Here is a 19125-nt window from a genome sequence, read left to right on the forward strand (position 1 = left end):
TTTGATTCTATAGTCTTTGTAATTTTTAAATAGAACTATCTGCAAAATAACCAAATTTCACGGAGAAACACCTTTGGCTTTACGCATCACAGTGCAGATGTTTAACTGTTCTCTGCGATAGAATATAAACAGATTATTGCTGAGGTTAAACTACATCAAATCCAAAAACATCTGCATTCATTCAAATCCTAAAGACATGGATTTTTTGTTGTTGTCATAATTTGGAATCAATCCTAATCTGATCATACCTACAAGAATGTACCATTTGTAATTCTGATTTCTTTCAAATTTTGATAGACAATCCTTTAGAAATGTTGACATCGATTTAAGGGAGGAAGATAGGCTGATTATCTATTTTCATCAAACGAGTCATTCATTCAGTCCAGAAGATGATGCAAAATGTGCATCTGTTTGTTATTGCAGACAGAAACTTCACACACTTAAAGCTGTTGGCTTCCTCTCATTGGCTGAAACAGTTAAATTACTGGACAATTGCAGATTGTTTTACTTGTTGTTATATATGTATAAGCAATCAGTCATTATATACCAGGCATTTTGGTAACTATGTTTTTTAACATGAATAATAACATTGTAAATCATACAATTTTAAAGTACATTTTTACTGTAGCATTTCTGTGCATATAATAATACTATTATTATTGATCCGATTTAGAAGTGTCCGGATTTCATGGCAGTACAAAATGTGAGCAGTGAGCTTGGTAGCTACATCAGGCTGATTAAATGTCCCATACTTCCCCATTTCTGTGATGTATAAACCCTGTACATGCTCTTTCCCCAGAAGCTGAGTGGTTGTGCGCATGTGTGCTCAAAACCATTATTTCTATTAATTCTTCTGTTGCATTAGCTTGCATTAGTTGCCTACAATGCATGTATTTTTGTTTTAGCTTTAATCTTAGAAAGCAGGACAGGAGACAGGAACTCTGAGTTCACATTTTCCTCTGGTTTTGTGGTCTGCATCAAACTTGAATGAGCATAGACAGAAATATCAGCAGTTTTTGTGAAGGTTAGTCTCAGAACATTGCAGCTTTGTCATACCCTGCCTGAAATCTCATTTATGCACATTTCATAGTATGAGTAACCGTCTTCCCCAAATGTCCAATCTGATGTGATGACCAGCACTAGCTGGAGAAACGGACACTGATGAACTCATGCTTCTGACAAATTAGCTCATTGGTATTGGTAATCGTTTCTTCTTTTGATATACGAATTGTTTGCACACATATTTGTGCTTTTATATGGACTATTGATCTGCAGAGTCTGGTCTATATGTTAAGGCAGAATCGACGGAAGCTGCTATACTCAAGAGTATGTTTATGTGTAATATAGTGAATGATGTGGGATGTTAAACACTCAATGATATTTGGTTTCAGCTCTGGCTCAGACCCAAGTGTCTACTCATACTATTGCAGTGGTGTAGGCCTGCCTGCAGCCAAATTCTGGCAGCTTCTATGATTACTAAAAGCTTCATGTTGGCAGTTCAGAGATAGTGGACCTTGAGGGCTTTCATGAATGGTGAAATGTGTCATTTTAAGATGTACACATTCTCATATCCCAGCTTAATACTGTGCAAAGACAACTTCAAGTAAACCATTTTCAGGTTGATTTGCACAAAAAAAAGTGTTAATGCTCTGGCATATATTATATTAGCCATATTACCATATTATACATACCATATTATATTAGCTCAACAAATGGTGTCAGTTTGCGGGCAGGGCTTTTTGTCTGTTCCCCCAATAGAAACCTTTTTGATATTTTGCCAAACCCCACGTTCAACAATAACCAACAATATATACATATATTTTAATATAATTTTAGAAAACCATTATTCATTTATACAACATAAGCTGTGAATATTGTTCACTGTAAAAAATATAATGTGCTATTTACTTAAAAAACGATGGTAACAATATTACACATAATATTTTTGAGTAGTTTTTAAGGCTTGGTTTCTTTAATGCAATCTACCTGAATAAATCATGTAAAATCACCTAATTTATTACGTCTATGAAACAATTAATTCAATATTTTTAGTTAAATGTGCTTATTTATTTTAAGTTGACTTTAAAAAGGGTATACATTAGAGGGAATGGGAATGACCTGGTTATTTTTGACTTTGAGTTATGTTATACAATTAATAGACTGTATGCTGTTAGCACAGCACAAGTAGGATCAAACTTGTTACTGCAAAGTTATTGCTCATTGAACAAAGCAACATGCTTTATAATATTAGTACATGCCGTTATTCACATCACAACTTAACCATAAGCTCTACTCTTCTGCACAATGGTAAAGGTCAAAACTTCAACATAAATAAACTCTTTCAAATGTCAAACATAACTGAACATTAAACATTGTTTCCCTTCACTCAAAAACACATGAAATAACACTTAATTTCAATATTAACTCTCCATTTCCAGCCATATGCAAAGCATGCTGGGAACTAACAATGGTGTCTCTAAATAAACCCGCACAATTGAGCTAATTCTCTAAAAATAAATAGGTAGACTTTTTTCTCTTAATTTTATCAGCTTAATCGGTTCCTCAATTCAAGCCTCAAAGTTGTTTCAATTTCCTTTAAAAATTAGGAAAATGTATCTCTTGGTTTCATTAGTGAAATGTTCTCAATATTTTCAGTGAACCGCTATTTTATTAAGAAAATATACACACTATTTTTAATTATCGCCTTCAATTATTTCGTGAAAATTACAAGATGATTCATATTTACACATTGTTATGTGCAACCAGTAAATAGTAATAGTTTCTGGTTCATTTCAAATCGAACAAACCTGAAAAATGACTGGCATTTCAGTGAGGGAGTCAGTTGTGATCGTTTATGAACGATTCACTGACTGATTCAATCAAAGAACCAATTAAATAACCCATTATACAGTCAATTCTTTTTACTTTAACTGTACATTTTGAACATTCAGAAATAACTTTTGAATAACTTAATGGGAATGATAGCAACATGTTTGTAGGACATATTTTTGTCAGCTGGGTTACTGTAGCAGGTTTTTTCTTGTCATTTTCACATTATCACATACCAATTCACATTACATTATTACATTCATATCACATTATTCACATCCTGTATACCAATTAATAATTTAAAGTTTAAACTTCATCTTTAATGAAAATAGTTATCAGTTTTAGGCTGCTTGTTAAACAATAACATTACCACGCACCCAATGCTAAATGGAGTTAACCAGTGTTTAGTTATCAGCCTACTTATAAGATTCATTTCAGTTCACACATTAAGTCAGAGGAATCCGTAAACCCGAGCCATTCCTCCATCAGGCGGTAAATCTAATGCAGGTTGGCAGAAGTAAGAGGCTGTAATAAACCTGCAGTGAGTCATTACATTGATGTGACTCACGCGCCTTCACTGCCAAACTCTTTCTGTTCACATCTTGGCTTTTGTAAGAACTCTGCGTCCCTGTTTGGAAGCCAGCGGGTCGTTTTAAGTTGTTTTTTTGGTACACTTCCAACTATTTAATTGAAGCATTTTAATCGAATATATTTCACACTGTCAGCCGTGGCACAAAACATCAATGTTGCTGTGACTTTTTTTTCCGTCTAACATCAATCAGTTTGATTCAGAGCTTCAGACTAAGAATAACTTTTGCCTGTTGCTCGTGATATGTTTAGGTTTGGATGCACGTAATCCAGTCTAAGAGGCGTTTTGCGTGAGTGGAAACGGGTGCTTTTATCTCTTGTTCAGCGCACTAGTGAGGGGGAGAAATCTCATCCAATTGTCACTTCAAACATTCATTTTCTTGTTTGGATTACAGAACAAATATATCCAGGAAGTCTTGACTTTTTATATTATATATTAATCATGAAACACTAGATGTCATGAGTTATAAATAAATATGTCATGAAACTCTTAAAGGAATAGCTCACCCAAAAATGAAAAATCTGTCATCATTTACCCACCCGCAAGTTGTACACAAAACCTGTACACATAGGAAGATATTTGAAAAAATGTTTGTAACCAAGCCGATCTTGCGTCCCATTGACTACCATAATAGGAAAAATAATACTATGGTAGTCAATTTGGAGGGGTGAGATCTGCTTTGGTTACAAACATTCTTCCAAATATCTTCCTATGTGTACAGCACACTTTCAGAAACCCTCCACCTTCCCCAGCTCCACCTGTATAGATCTGCTATGGAAAATATCATGCAGGCTATCACTTCACGCTCACTACTGCGCAGACCCAAGATGTCAGCGCCATATTTGGACACTGGCGGCTTCACTTCAAGAAAGTGAATGCGATCCATCCATCTTTTTTAAAAGTCTATGATTGGCAATAGCAAGTCTCCGTATTTGCTCTGCAGCAGCATCCACAATAATCAACAGCAGCAAATCTATTCCACCAAGACCAAATACATTAACATTGTCATACCCATTACCATGCTAAACTCTCCAAAAGTTCTCCACAGGTAATTACAGACAATATTTCTTTATTTAAAAGTATAAAACAGTTAGCCTGACAAGCCAGACCCACATCAAGATGTTGGGTCTGGGAACACACCATTGGCAGGGCTCAATCCGAGGGGCTGGATAAATGATTGTCTTTCAAATTCCCTCTGCACGCAATAGGATATCGCTACAACCAACCAGAGCAACGAAGAAGGTGAAGCGGAGCTAGTTGACAGATTAAACTTTCGCTGTATCCAGTCAGCAAAACTCTGAACACATCTTCCTTTCTTAAGAATGACTTCAGTGCCGTTCTTTGTTCTTTTCTCTTAACTCCAAGTCTTCCAGAGTCGCGGCCAAAGCCGATTCGAAAGACCGCTGTTCGCCAGCTTCTTTGTTTACAAGTAGCAAGCGGAACCACGTCAACTGTGCCGTAATTATGTTAAGCCCGCCCACCGACTCTATACACGATGTGATTGGCCTGACCAGAGTTTGGTTTTTCCAGCTCGCAAGCCAACGGAGAGTTGCTAGACTACCCTGGCAAAAAATTTGATTTGCTGCCGCTAGGGTGCGTCTAGATTTCTAGGCTATAAAACAGTTCCATCACAGACGAATTACTGTTGCACGTCTCTGAGCGACACACAGTAGTGGTTTTGTTCATGAATGATTCAGGTGTTTTTGAGTGAATGATTCAATCACTCACTAGTCACTTGCTGCGTTCCTGAATGAATCTGTGTATTTGAACGAGCCCATTTACTACTGCTATTTTTCCGATTTCCATTTTTTTCAATTTCTAAAATTCCTTGTTTTGTTTAGAAAAGGAACTATTTTTGTCATTAATTGTCATGAAGTGCTGCTTATTTACAAGAAGAGAACAACTTCTTACATCTAGCAAGGCAGAAGTGGTCACGTGTAGACTTGGGCTGCGCTCCACCATTTGTATGCCCTTCACTCGCTATCTTCCCTCCGTCTCATGGACTCGGATGTACGTCATTACTACTACTATACACTACTGGCGGAACTCGTGCATGATTAGCTTTTTTGATTAGCTGCTCACACCTGGTTCCTTTTAATTCATTAGCTTGTGTATATATTGCTCTGATTTTCAGTTGTCTGGTGTTGTCTGTTACGTTGACTCTCGTTTAAGGTTAGCATGCGAGTCTTGTTTAATAAAGTGACTGCTGCATTTAGATCCACTGTGCCTCACCTCGTCTGCTTCTTCGGACTAGACATTACAGAAATGTTCCGTGGCATTTTATTGATGGGTTTCAGCATCTTGTCTCAGTGTTTATAGACTGAGCTGGCTTAGTATTGCATACTTAAGCCTAAGACTGTGAGGTAACTGTTAGATTGGACTTGGACACTTCACACTGTCAGGACATTAGCTCTGTTTGGGGAGACACCTGCAGCGCTAGCTCATCAATTAGCTTCAGTATGGGACTTACGGTCTATCTATTATGTATTGATCCTGAGCAAGAATGCTGGCGTGACTCCAGTCTGTTAAACTGCAGTCTTTCTTCTGCAGGATCTATAGGCTGTTGTGGAGAAGGAGACAGAGAGGGGGTTGGACTCTGCTCAGTTTAGTCACTGAATGAATCCATAAAATAGTATTTTTATTTGTTTGTTTTTGATAAACAGAAAAGATTCAGTGACTCAACAATACACTGCAGTACACAGACATACACAAACACAGACACACACACACACACACACACTGGGTGACTGGCAGGGATATGCTTTTCCCTGTCATGTCCGCGAGCCGTGAGCAGGGTCACAACAGAGTGTGACATCCCGGACATCTGTTCTTCTAGCTAGACACTCAGGGTTCACTGACCTGCTGCATTAAAACACACACACACAGTCAACAGCCACTTGTTTTCATAGACTTACTGACACACTCACAAACATCCCGTCAGTACATGTGTTTACTGTATTTTCCAGCAGCGTCATTATCATCCCCAGACTAATAAACCCACCAGAAATGACATTTCTGCATGTAGATGGATATGGTCTGAGTCTGACCATGATGAGAATGTTTGGACACAACATGTTTAAGTGAGTTTGTCTTCAAGCTGTGTCTTGTAAAATGATGCTGAATAATGTTTTTCTGTAATTGCATAGGGAGAGATTGTCTCCTTCTTTATAAACCTGGAACAGCACTGCTGCGGACCATGAGCAATGCATTTGAAAACATGGGTGGTGTCAGCATAAATGAATAGTAATTTATGAGGGCCTTTAACATGCTACAGCAAAGCATCTGCCAATCTTAGCAGTTCTGGATGACTGGAATGCAGAAATGTTCACCAGGCTACTAATATATGTAATTTAGTACTTACGTTTTGTTGTACACTCACCTAAAGGATTATTAGGAACACCTGTTCAATTTCTCATTAATGCAATTATCTAATCAACCAATCACATGGCAGTTACTTCAATGCATTTAGGGGTGTGGTCCTGGTCAAGACAATCTCCTGAACTCCAAACTGAATGTCAGAATGGAAAAGAAAGGTGATTTAAGCAATTTTGAGCGTGGTATAGTTGTTGGTGCCAGACGGGCCGGTCTGAGTATTTCACAATCTGCTCAGTTACTGGGATTTTCACGCACAACCATTTCTAGGGTTTACAAAGAATGGTGTGAAAAGGGAAAAACATCCAGTATGCGGCAGTCCTGTGGGTGAAAATGCCTTGTTGATGCTAGAGGTCAGAGGGGAATGGGCCGACTGATTCAAGCTGATAGAGGAGCAACTTTGACTGAAATAACCACTCGTTACAACCGAGGTATGCAGCAAAGCATTTGTGAAGCCACAACACGCACAACCTTGAGGCGGATGGGCTACAACAGCAGAAGACCCCACCGGGTACCACTCATCTCCACTACAAATAGGAAAAAGAGGCTACAATTTGCACAAGCTCACCAAAATTGGACAGTTGAAGACAGGAAAATGTTGCCTGGTCTGATGAGTCTCGATTTCTGTAGAGACATTCAGATGGTAGAGTCAGAATTTGGCGTAAACAGAATGACAACATGGATCCATCATGCCTTGTTACCACTGTGCAGGCTGCTGGTGTGGCATTTTTAGGCCCCTTAGTGCCAGTTGGGCATCGTTTAAATGTCACGACCTACCTGAGCATTGTTTCTGACCATGTCCATCCCTTTATGACCACCATGTACTCATCCTCTGATGGCTACTTCCAGCAGGATAATGCTCCATGTCACGAAGCTCAAATCATTTCAAATTGGTTTCTTGAACATGACAATGAGTTCACTGTACTAAAATGGCCCCCACAGTCACCAGATCTCAACCCAATAGAGCATCTTTGGGATGTGGTGAAATGGGAGCTTCGTGCCCTGGATGTGCATCCCACAAATCTCCATCAACTGCAAGATGCTATCCTATCAATATGGGCCAACATTTCTAAAGAATGCTTTCAGCACCTTGTTGAATCAATGCCACGTAGAATTAAGGCAGTTCTGAAGGCGAAAGGGGGTCAAACACAGTATTAGTATGGTGTTCCTAATAATCCTTTAGGTGAGTGTATAATGGAGAAAAAGAGATTAATTAATGATCAAAAAATAACTTAAAGATATATTTTATATAAAATGCAGGTTAAGCATCTGTGACATACTGTTGATTAACATGAAATATATTCGTACACTATCGTTCAAAAGTTTGCGGTTGATAAGATTTTAAAAATGTTATCTTATACTTACCCAGGATGCATTTATTTGCATATATTTTACAGTAAAACTGTGATTTTGTGAAATATTATTACAATTTAAAATAACTTTTCTATTTTAATACAATGTAATTTATTCTTGTGATGGCAAAGCTGAATGTGCAGCATCATTACTCCAGTCTTTAGTCACATGATCCTTCAGAAATCATTCATTTGGTGCTCAAGAAAAAATAATCTGGTAACACTTTACCTAAAGCCTTTATATATAATGCATTATAAAAGTATTTGAATGCATTAATTATGCATTGTAATGCACCTTATGATTTCATGAATAATTGTAACCACAGTTATAATACACCGATCAGGCATAACATTATGACCGGTGAAGTGAATAACACTGATTATCTCTTCATCACGGCACCTGTTAGTGGGTGGGATATATTAGGCAGCAAGTGAACATTTTGTCCTCAAAGTTGATGTGTTAGAAGCAGGAAAAATGGGCAACCATAAGGATTTGAGCGAGTTAGACAAGGGCCAAATTGTGATAGACGACTGGATCAGAGCATCTCCAAAACTGGAGCTCTTGTGGGGTGTTCTCAGTCTGCAGTGGTCAGTATCTATCAAAAGTAGTCCAAGGAAGAAACCGAGGTGAACCGGCGACAGGGTCATGGGTGGCCAAGGCTCATTGATGCACGTGGGGAGCAAAGGCTGGCCTGTGTGGTCCAATAGAACAGACGAGCTACTGTAGCTCAAATTTTAAGTTAATGCTGGTTCTGATAGAAAGGTGTCAGAATACACAGTGCTTTGCAGTTTGTTGCGTATGTCAGGGTCATGTTGACCCGTGTCCACCGCCGAAAGTGCCAACAGTGGACACATGAGGATCAGAACTGGACCACGGAGCAATGGTAGAAGGTGGCCTGATCTGATGAATCACGTTTTCTTTTACATCACATGGATGGCCAGGTGCATGTGCGTCACTTACATGGGGAACACATGGCACCAGGATGCACTATTGGAAGAAGTCAAGCCGGCGAGGCAGTGTGATGCTTTGGGCAATGTTCTGCTGGGAAACCTCGGGTCCTGCCATCCATGTGGATGTTACTTTGACACGTACCACCTACCTAAGCATTGTTGGAGACCATGTACACCCTTTCATGGAAATGGTATTCCCTGGTGGCTGTGGCCTCTTTCAGCAGGATAATGCACTCTGCCACAAAGCAAAAAGGGTTCAGGGTTGTTTTGAGGAGCACAAGTTTGAGGTGTTGACTTGGTCTCCAAATTCCCCAGATCTCAATCCAATCGAGCTTCTGTGGGATGTCCTGAACAAACAAGTCTGATCCATGAAGGCCCCCCCCCCCCAGCAATTTACAGTACTTAAAGGATCTGCTGCTAACATCTTGGTGCCAGATACCACGGCACACCTTCAGGGGTCTAGCGGAGTCCATGCCTCAACAGGTCAGGGCTTTTGGCAGCAAAAGGGGGACCAACATAATATTAAGATGTATGGTTTTGCATGACCTGTGTACATTATATGAACACACCTTCAGAAAGTATATAATTTCTGATTTTAAATCTTTTCTGAGATTATAAATCTCATGGCAAACAACCAATTTCAGATGTAACAAAGAATCTACAAATATTGCATTTTAACTTTGGTTATCATTATTTATGAAAAGATGTAATGCATTATAACGTACAATATGAATACCTTTATAATGCATTATACATGAAAGCTTTAAATAAAGTGTTGCCAAAATTCTTATCATTATCAGTGTTGAAAGCAGTTGTGCTGCTTAATATTTTTGTGTAAACATGATTCATTTTTTCAGGATTATTTGATGAATAGAAAGAACATCTCTGGGTTACATATATAACCCATTATAAGGAACAGCATTTATTTAAAATAGAAATATTTTGTATCATACATCTCTACTCTCACTTTTGCCTCAATAACAGCATTAATTTATAAAAAATAAAGTATGTATATATGAATTTTTGTATGAAATGGCTAAAGAACAAATGTCTAATTTTCAATTAGAGGAACCATAATTTCAGTATTCATCAGACCACCAAAAGAAGGCCAGTAAATATCCTGCTGAACATTTTCGTGTTGAACATAAAATCACTGAATCATTGAAAGCATTGAAAAACACAGAGCTTAACTTGCATTTGACATTGTAGACTATATTCCTTCAAGGACATGTTAAGCATGTTGGGAAATCCACTAAGAGCCATGCTGTTCCCGAATCCATGGGATGCTGCACTGCAGAACTGTACGACTGTCACCCAGATGGCAACACGTTCATATTTCATCTCTAACTGTTTGAAGTCATGCACTCACTGATGTCCCAGACACGCACATGATGCTATTGCAAAATAGCATGGACCTGCTCCGTAGCGCGCGTGTGAGAGAGAACGCTGTGCTCTTTCATGCTGGTCGAGCTGTGTGCGGAGTTGGCACTACAAAGAACTGGCAGTTATCAGCAAGAGAGATCTGCACTGCAGAGACAAACAGAAAGGAGGAAAGCTAACAATGACAACATAGAGCTCACAGATGCGTTCAAAAAGATAAATATGGGCAGGAAAAAGGTTATAGGTATGGGTGCACAATTTAAGCGACATCTAATCTGGATACATTTAAAAATGCATCTTTTTCTCTACATTTTGGCCTTCTGTCCATGCTGAGACACTTCTGTCCAATGCTAAACAGAGTTTTCTGAAGACGCTTTCTCAAGTGGAGAAATTTGAAAATGCTGTTTTCGCATTGTAGTGCGGACTGACAAAATGGAGATATTTGAATTTCAATGACGCATTGTTAGGGACTGTTTACGCGACACCGTTTTCAACTAAACGATGCGTTTTGGCCGTTAATTTACACAACAACAGCGTTTTGGGGGCCTGAAAAGGCTAACTTTTGCAAGTTTCTGAAAACTAGACCGTTATCATCATTTAAAAAACTCTAATTTGTTAAAACGGTGACATCATATGCATGCGTATTAAGTATTCAATCTATAGGCGAGTTTCTTTACAAAGTGACATTGCCAACTACTGGCCTGGCATGTGTAATACAGCGTTATTAATCTGTTTTGTGGATACGTGTGAACGTAGCCTGACAAGCCAGACCCACATCAAGATGTTGGGTCTGGGAACACACCATTGGAAGGGCTCAATCCGAGGGGCTGGATAAACGGTTGTCTTTAAAATTCCATCTGCACGCAATAGGATAGCGCTTCAACCAACCAGAGCAACGAAGAAGGTGAAGCGGAGCTAGTTGATAGATTAAACTTTCACCCTATTCGGTCGGCAAAACTCCGAACACATCTTCCTTTCTTAAGAACGACTTCAGTGCCGTTCTTTGTTCTTTTCTCAAAGAAAAGCTTAACTCCAAGTCTTCCAGAGTCGCGGCCAAAGCCGCTGGTCGCCAGCTTCTTTGTTTACAAGTAGCACGCGGAACCGCCACAACTCTGCCGTCATTATGTTAAGCCCGCCCACCGACTCTATACATGATGTGATTGGCCTGACCAGAGTTTGGTTTTTCCAGCTCGCAAGCCAACGGAGAGTTGCTAGACTACCCTGGCTGCAAATTAGATTTGCTGCCGCTATGGTGCGTCTAGATTTCTAGGCTAGTATGAACGGGGATTGTTTTGAAAACGTTGCCGTTTGTATGCAAAAAACACAAAGTAAAAACATTTCCGTTTTTAGTGCTTTGCTGTCATGTAAGCAGACCCTTAGTCATGTGACGCATATTATACATATTTTTGCACATATACATTATACATATATTCACATTCACAGTGTTGATAAAGATAATTGTTGTTACATTGTACAACCTTCATATTACATTCCTGCAAAGATGACAAAAATTCACTCACAATTGCTTTCCTGCCATAAAACATTTACGTTTTAGACAGGAGTGTAACCACCATAGACATTGAGGGGTACAAATCTCCCAGAGTAATTATTAAATGGCCAAATTGTCCCCCCAATGTTTGATATTCTTAATGCTGCTCTGCTGTACTCCATTACACAACGCTCTATTTGTTGCTAGGATGACAAAAGTAAAATGTTACATTTTTAGGTTGGTCTGCCTCAGTGGTCTAACAGCGCTCGTCACTGTCTGAAGGAGTGAGATGGCCAATCAAATCAAAGTAGGCGGGGCTTACTGTTAGTGCGAATTCCAATGCGACACTTTAGTTATAGCAGTGAAAGAATGCTTCATAAGATGTAGCCTAAGTAGCTAAACATTTAATATTTGACTGTTTTACAATAAAATCATTCAGCAACCAACAGTAATATCTAGTGATGCAAACTACTTGACATTTTTAATGAAATTTCACCATTTTGAATTGAAAATATGACATTATTTATGTAAATCATAACTGAATTTGATTAGACAGACGAAAAGTAGAGTGAATGTGTGCTTATTTAAAAAAATATATATTCTTTGCAAATACTTCATAACTACAATAGAACTGGAACTTTCACAGTTCTTATTTCTTTATTTCCTTAAATCCCTTTTAATCCTTTAATAATTTAATTCCCTTAAATAAACCAATAACCAATACTCAAACTTTGGTCCCCTCCAATGTCTAAGACATGGTTATGGCCAATCGCGATAGAATGCGACCTGGTCACGAGATATTTGAGATTTTGGCAAATAAAACAATCGTGCCAGAAGAATAGCGTAAGAACTTTTATTATGTCTGGTCTCTCTGTATCATCTCAGTCCGCTTTTATTGCATTTTCATGCATTCGCAGTAAGATTATTTAATCGTTTTCCAGCGTTTCAGTGTGGACGAGAAACTTTTGGAAAGCTCTTGAAAACGCTAGTATGGACAGAAAACGTTTCGAAATTAAATGTAGACGTATAGCATTACACTATTTCTAGGTTCAAAATCCTTATTTTTTTATATCAGAAGTAGCGTGAGCACTTGGAGTATGTCAGAAATGGAACGGAAAATCAATTTACAGATTTATCGTGTCGCGCCACAACCAGTGTAGACAGTTTTATTGTCTTTTGTCGCGTCACAGTATTAGAGTCAGTTATAAGGCATATGTCACTTCAAAATGAATGTAACTGGCTTATTCACTATGAGTTTAGCAGCGTGCATGGGCACATTATCATGCTAGAATAGGGAATCATTAGGGATAATCCTGTGCATCTGTACATATTTCGTGGAAGTCATATTAAGCAATCATCTGACTTAATGACTTCCTCAAGATGGTTGCAGTTTCCACTATGGTTCATCCAGCATTTTTAAAACTCGCAATGGTGGGTTGTAGGCGTATTTTGGCTAACGCAGGAAATGGGGTGAAAGATAACTCATTAAATCTTAATATTTTTCCATTGCTTTTGGGTTCAGATTGTGTGCTCATTATACCAGCACCTACCAAATGCCATTCCCTGCCACTTGTCACAGTTTTTGCTGAGTCTGGGTCACAGAGGTTCAGATTCAAATCTGTCACAGCTTTGAGGCTGAACTTTCATGGCATTTTGTGACTGAGAGCTCTGACCGCTGCCCTCATTGCCGATGCACTTTGTCTGCGCTCCTCTTGACACGCCGATTCATTTTGTAATGCTTTTTGTGAGAAACACTCACTATAGCCTGATTGGACATCAAGCCTCTGGCAGAGACAGATTTTAATCTTCCCTGTCAAAAAGAAGAACTGTTACTTGAAGCTATGATGCCTTCGAAACAGCTCCTTCAGAAGTGTTCATGCGTTAAAAAAAGTGAATGGAAATGCTAGCTTCGAATTGGGGTCCTGATCACTCTGTATGGGCTTATTTTACAACGACTGCACTATTGTACTTTTCAAAATAGGAATCAATTTATGTTCAATTTATACTACTAGATACTACATTTATACTGTCAATTTATACTACTAAATTAAAAAAATAAAATAAGTATGTAATTATACTTTTGTTGTCATAATAATCTCAATAGTCTCTACAGAATGACACAATCCTGTTTTTAGAGAGGAGTAGAAAAGTAGTAATAGTGTAAGATTCTTGGAATATTTCTTCTATTTTTCACACTTTATTTTTTTTTTGTCCTCCCAGTTCCTCCTTGTGGTCTCCTGGATCATCTCATTCTGATGGTGAAAAATGGAAATGGAAAATGCCATTAACTTCACTTAATCCTTTAGAAATTATATCAGAAAGCTTCCATGAGAACCTTTTTAAATCATTTTAAATTGCGATGAAGGTCAAAGACTTAGTCATTAGCAGTAAGTGACATTCTGATTCCGATTCCATCAGTCCTGCTAAAGATGTCCTTCTGAAGTCAAGAGTCAAGGACTTTCTCTCACTGTTAATTACACAGAATATCCGGTAACACTTGACAATACGGGTGCACTAATATGCATTAATTCATGTTTAACAAATGCACAGTTAATGTATGACTTATGAAGAACTAAACCATTTACATAGAAGGGGGGAATCTCCTCAACCACCACCAATGTACACCATCCACCTTGATGATGCGGCGGCAGCCATATTGCGCCAGAACGCCCACCACACACCAGCTGATTGGTGGAGAGGAGACAGAGTGATGAAGCCAATCATATATATATTAGAGTGCTGGGGAAAAAATAATCGTGATTAATCACATCCAAAATAAAAGTTTGTGTTTACATTATATATGTGCGTGAACTGTGTGTAATTATTATGTATTTATAAATACACACACGTGCATGTATATATTTAAGAAATATTTGCATGTGTATACTGTATATGTAATTTATCTTGTATATAAATATAATTTATTTTATAAAAAATATACAAATTCTCTTAAATATATACATGCATGTGTGTGTATTTATATATATACATACTAATTATACACAGTACACACATAAATATTATGTGTAAACAAACTTTTATTTTAGATGCGATTAATCACGATTCATTTCCCCCCAGCACTAATATATATATATATATATATATATATATATATATATATATATATATATATATATATATATATATATATATATATATATATATATATATATATATATATATATATATATATATATATATATATATATATATATATATATATATATATATATATATATATATATATATATATATATATATATATATATATATATATATATATATATATATATATATATATATATATATATATATATATATATATATATATATATATATATATATATATATGGGGATGATTAGGAGGCCACGATGGACAGAGGCCAATGGGCAAATTTGGCCAGGATGCCAGGGTTACACCCCTACTCTTTATCGAAGGATATCCTGGGATTTTTAATGACCACAGAGAGTCAGGACCTCGGTTTAACGTCTCATCCCAAGGACGGTGCTTGTTACAGTATAGTGTATCACTCTACTGGGGCGTTAGGACCCACACAGACCACAGGGTGAGCACCCCCTGCTGGCCTCACTAACACCTCTACCAGTAGCAACCTAGGCTGCGTCTGAAACCTGGAAAATGCTGCCTTCGGATGACACATTTCAAGGCAGGAAGGCATCAAGGAACGTCCGAATCTGATGTTAGCTTCACTTCCTGTCTCCATAGATCCCTTCATCTGATCAATTTTTGAAGGCAGCATATTGGTATCCTTTGCTGCTTTTGATATCTTTTGATATCCCACAATCCTGTGCTTTCCATTCTGTGACAGTTGAGCTGAAAAAAAAGATGTCGTCCGAAAGTTGCGTTTGCTGGTCAGTTTGTGTGTAAATGTACGTTTTTTACCAACATTTTCTACTTCTGATGTCATTTCTAGCGAGAAATTACTAATGTAGCAATTCAATATTTGTTTAGTTCTCACCAAAGCTCTCTCTATTTTGCTGTAGATCATTAAACGGTTACATTGCCTAAGAAGTCTTTCCGAAATTAGTTTTGTGAGGTGCCTTCATGCACAAACTTGAATTTATGAATTTACTTGTTAAGGGAGATGACTATTAACTAATTGTTAAGTAATATGTGGTTATGGGTTTTGAAATAGTTTTGAATCAGTCAAGAGTAATAATAACATTTTTATTATTAACATATTTGACATTGGACATTTATTTATATATTTATTTATTTATTTACTCTTTTCTTCCACAGTGCAAATTTCTTTAAGATTTCTGCTGTGTTTGCGTGTTGAGTACTATATGTATTTGTAAGCATGTATGTGAGCATATCCTTGCAGAAACTGCATTTATTGATAATAATATGATAGAATAGTCTCATAGTTTCTGTGATAGAAACATCTCCTTGTAGCAGCCAAATCACATGCTTATTTTTTCCATTTGAAATACTGTTTTGATGGAGTGTGTTTTGATGGTACAGGGCAGAGTCTCATAAAAAATAATATTATTGTCTTAATGTAACGATTATCCACTGGAGGCAAGTTGTTGGACCCAAATGCAGCTTTATTTCCAACAATAAACATAAATCTCAACATAAAACAAAGACTTGACTACATCCAAACATAAAACAAAGACTTGGCTTGACAATAACTAAACTCACCGACAGCGGGTTACAACATTCAATACTTGACCAAGACACATGGCAAACATGAGGGCTTAAATACACAGACAGACTAATGACAAGACAAGTGACACCTGTGAACAGTGATGAGACAATGAACCAATGACAGGACAAGACACAAGATCACATGAGGGCATGGGATTCACATGACAAGACCAGGAAGTGCACGACAAGACTGTGAACATGACAAACTCAAACATAACCATGAACATAATAAACTGAAAACAGAACCAAGAACAATGAACATGAACCAACACCAAAACACCCTGTGACAGATCCCCCCCTCTATGGGCGGCCCCTGACGCCCAAACAACACCAAAACACCCATGGCCTAACAGAAAGTCTTAACAAAAAGTCTTGGGGGGCGGTCTTGGGGGAGGGATGGTGGGCCAGGCCCGTGCAGGGGCACCGGACCCAGACATGACCTGGACGGGCCTGGGAGCATGGGCGGACCTGGACCCTGAGGCGTGGGCGGACCTGGACACTGTGGCGTGGGCGGACCTGGACCCTGTGGCGTGGGCGGACCTGGACCCTGTGGCGTGGGCGGACCTGGACCCTCGGGCGTGGGAGGACCTGGACCCTCGGGCGTGGGAGGACCTGGACCCTCGGGCGTGGGAGGACCTGGACCCTCGGGCGTGGGAGGACCTGGACCCTCGGGCGTGGGAGGACCTGGACCCTCGGGCGTGGGAGGACCTGGACCCTCGGGCGTGGGAGGACCTGGACCCTCGGGCGTGGGAGGACCTGGACCCTCGGGCGTGGGAGGACCTGGACCCTCGGGCGTGGGAGGACCTGGACCCTCAGGCGTGGGAGGACCTGGACCCTCAGGCGTGGGAGGACCTGGACCCTCAGGCGTGGGAGGACCTGGACCCTCAGGCGTGGGTGGCCATGGCAGCAACGGGAGTTCATCAGGCCATGGCGGTAACGGCAGTTCATCGGGCCATGGCGGTAACGGCAGTTCACCGGGCCATGGCGGCAACGGGAGTTCATCAGGCCATGGCGGTAACGGGAGTTCATCAGGCCATGGCGGTAACGGGAGTTCATCAGGCCACGGCGGTAACGGGAGTTCATCAGGCCACAGAGGCGGGGCCTTCATGGCCTCCATGTACCCCTTGCCCCCCCCCAAAATTTTCTTGGGCGGGACAGCGGGGCCGTGGGCTGGAGCCTGGACGGGGCCTTGGGCTGGAGCCTGGACGGGGCCTTGGGCTGGAGCCTGGACGGGGCCTTGGGCTGGAGCCTGGACGGGGCCTTGGGCTGGAGCCTGGACGGGGCCTTGGGCTGGAGCCTGGACGGGGCCTTGGGCTGGAGCCTGGACGGGGCCTTGGGCTGGAGCCTGGACGGGGCCTTGGGCTGGAGCCTGGACGGGGCCTTGGGCTGGAGCCTGGACGGGGCCTTGGGCTGGAGCCTGGACGGGGCCTTGGGCTGGAGCCTGGGCGTGGGCTGGAGCCTGGACGTGGGCTGGAGCCTGGACGTGGGCTGGAGCCTGGACGTGGGCTGGAGCCTGGACGTGGGCTGGAGCCTGGACGTGGGCTGGAGCCTGGACGTGGGCTGGAGCCTGGACGTGGGCTGGAGCCTGGACGTGGGCTGGAGCCTGGACGTGGGCTGGAGCCTGGACGTGGGCTGGAGCCTGGACGTGGGCTGGAGCATGGACGTGGGCTGGAGCATGGACGTGGACGTGGGCTGGAGCCTGGACGTGGGCTGGAGCCTGGACGTGGGCTGGAGCCTGGACGTGGATGTGGGCTGGAGCCTGGACTTGGACGTGGGCTGGAGCCTGGACTTGGACGTGGGCTGGAGCCTGGACTTGGGCTGGAGCCTGGACTTGGGCTGGAGCCTGGACGTGGGCTGGAGCATGGACGTGGGCTGGAGCGGATGACTCTGGCTGGGTTGTGGTGGGTACTGTGGGGTTGTGGGGCCCCTCCTCAACAGTCCCCACCGTAAAAGAAGACCCAGCCAGCAGAAGAGCAAAGTCAATATATTGGGCCAGGGAAAAATGGATCTTCCCCCCTGGCATCTGTGATCGTATGGGTTCATTAAGCCCAAATCTAAAAATGTCCTTGAGGGCCACATCATTAAAGTTCACCTGGTAGCACAGTCCACAAAACTCCTCCACATAGTTCTCTATATGACGCTGGCCTTGACGGAGGCGAAGCATGGAAACTGCTGGGTCCATTGTTGGCGGTCAAGTATTCTGTAACGAGGTTATCCACTGGAGGCAAGTTGTTGGACCCAAATGCAGCTTTATTTCCAACAATAAACAAATCTCAACATAAAACAAAGACTTGACTTGACTACATCCAAACATAAAACAAAGACTTGGCTTGGCTTGACTTGACTTGACTTGACTTGACTTGACTTGACAATAACTAAACTCACCGACAGCGGGTTACAACATTCAATACTTGACCAAGACACATGGCAAACATGAGGGCTTAAATACACAGACAGACTAATGACAAGACAAGTGACACCTGTGAACAGTGAT

At 40.6% G+C, this 19125-nt stretch overlaps 1 protein-coding gene across 2 annotated transcripts in view; it reads left to right on the plus strand.

The window, feature by feature from the left end:
- slc35f3b (solute carrier family 35 member F3b) overlaps positions 1–19125 on the plus strand; it is a gene marked incomplete at both ends in the record, with an annotated part of 103718 nt that overhangs the window by 64719 nt on the left and 19874 nt on the right. The window lies entirely within an intron of this gene.

Source organism: Gobio gobio, assembly GCF_949357685.1.
Source record: "Gobio gobio genome assembly, chromosome: 18".
Taxonomy (NCBI): domain Eukaryota; kingdom Metazoa; phylum Chordata; class Actinopteri; order Cypriniformes; family Gobionidae; genus Gobio; species Gobio gobio.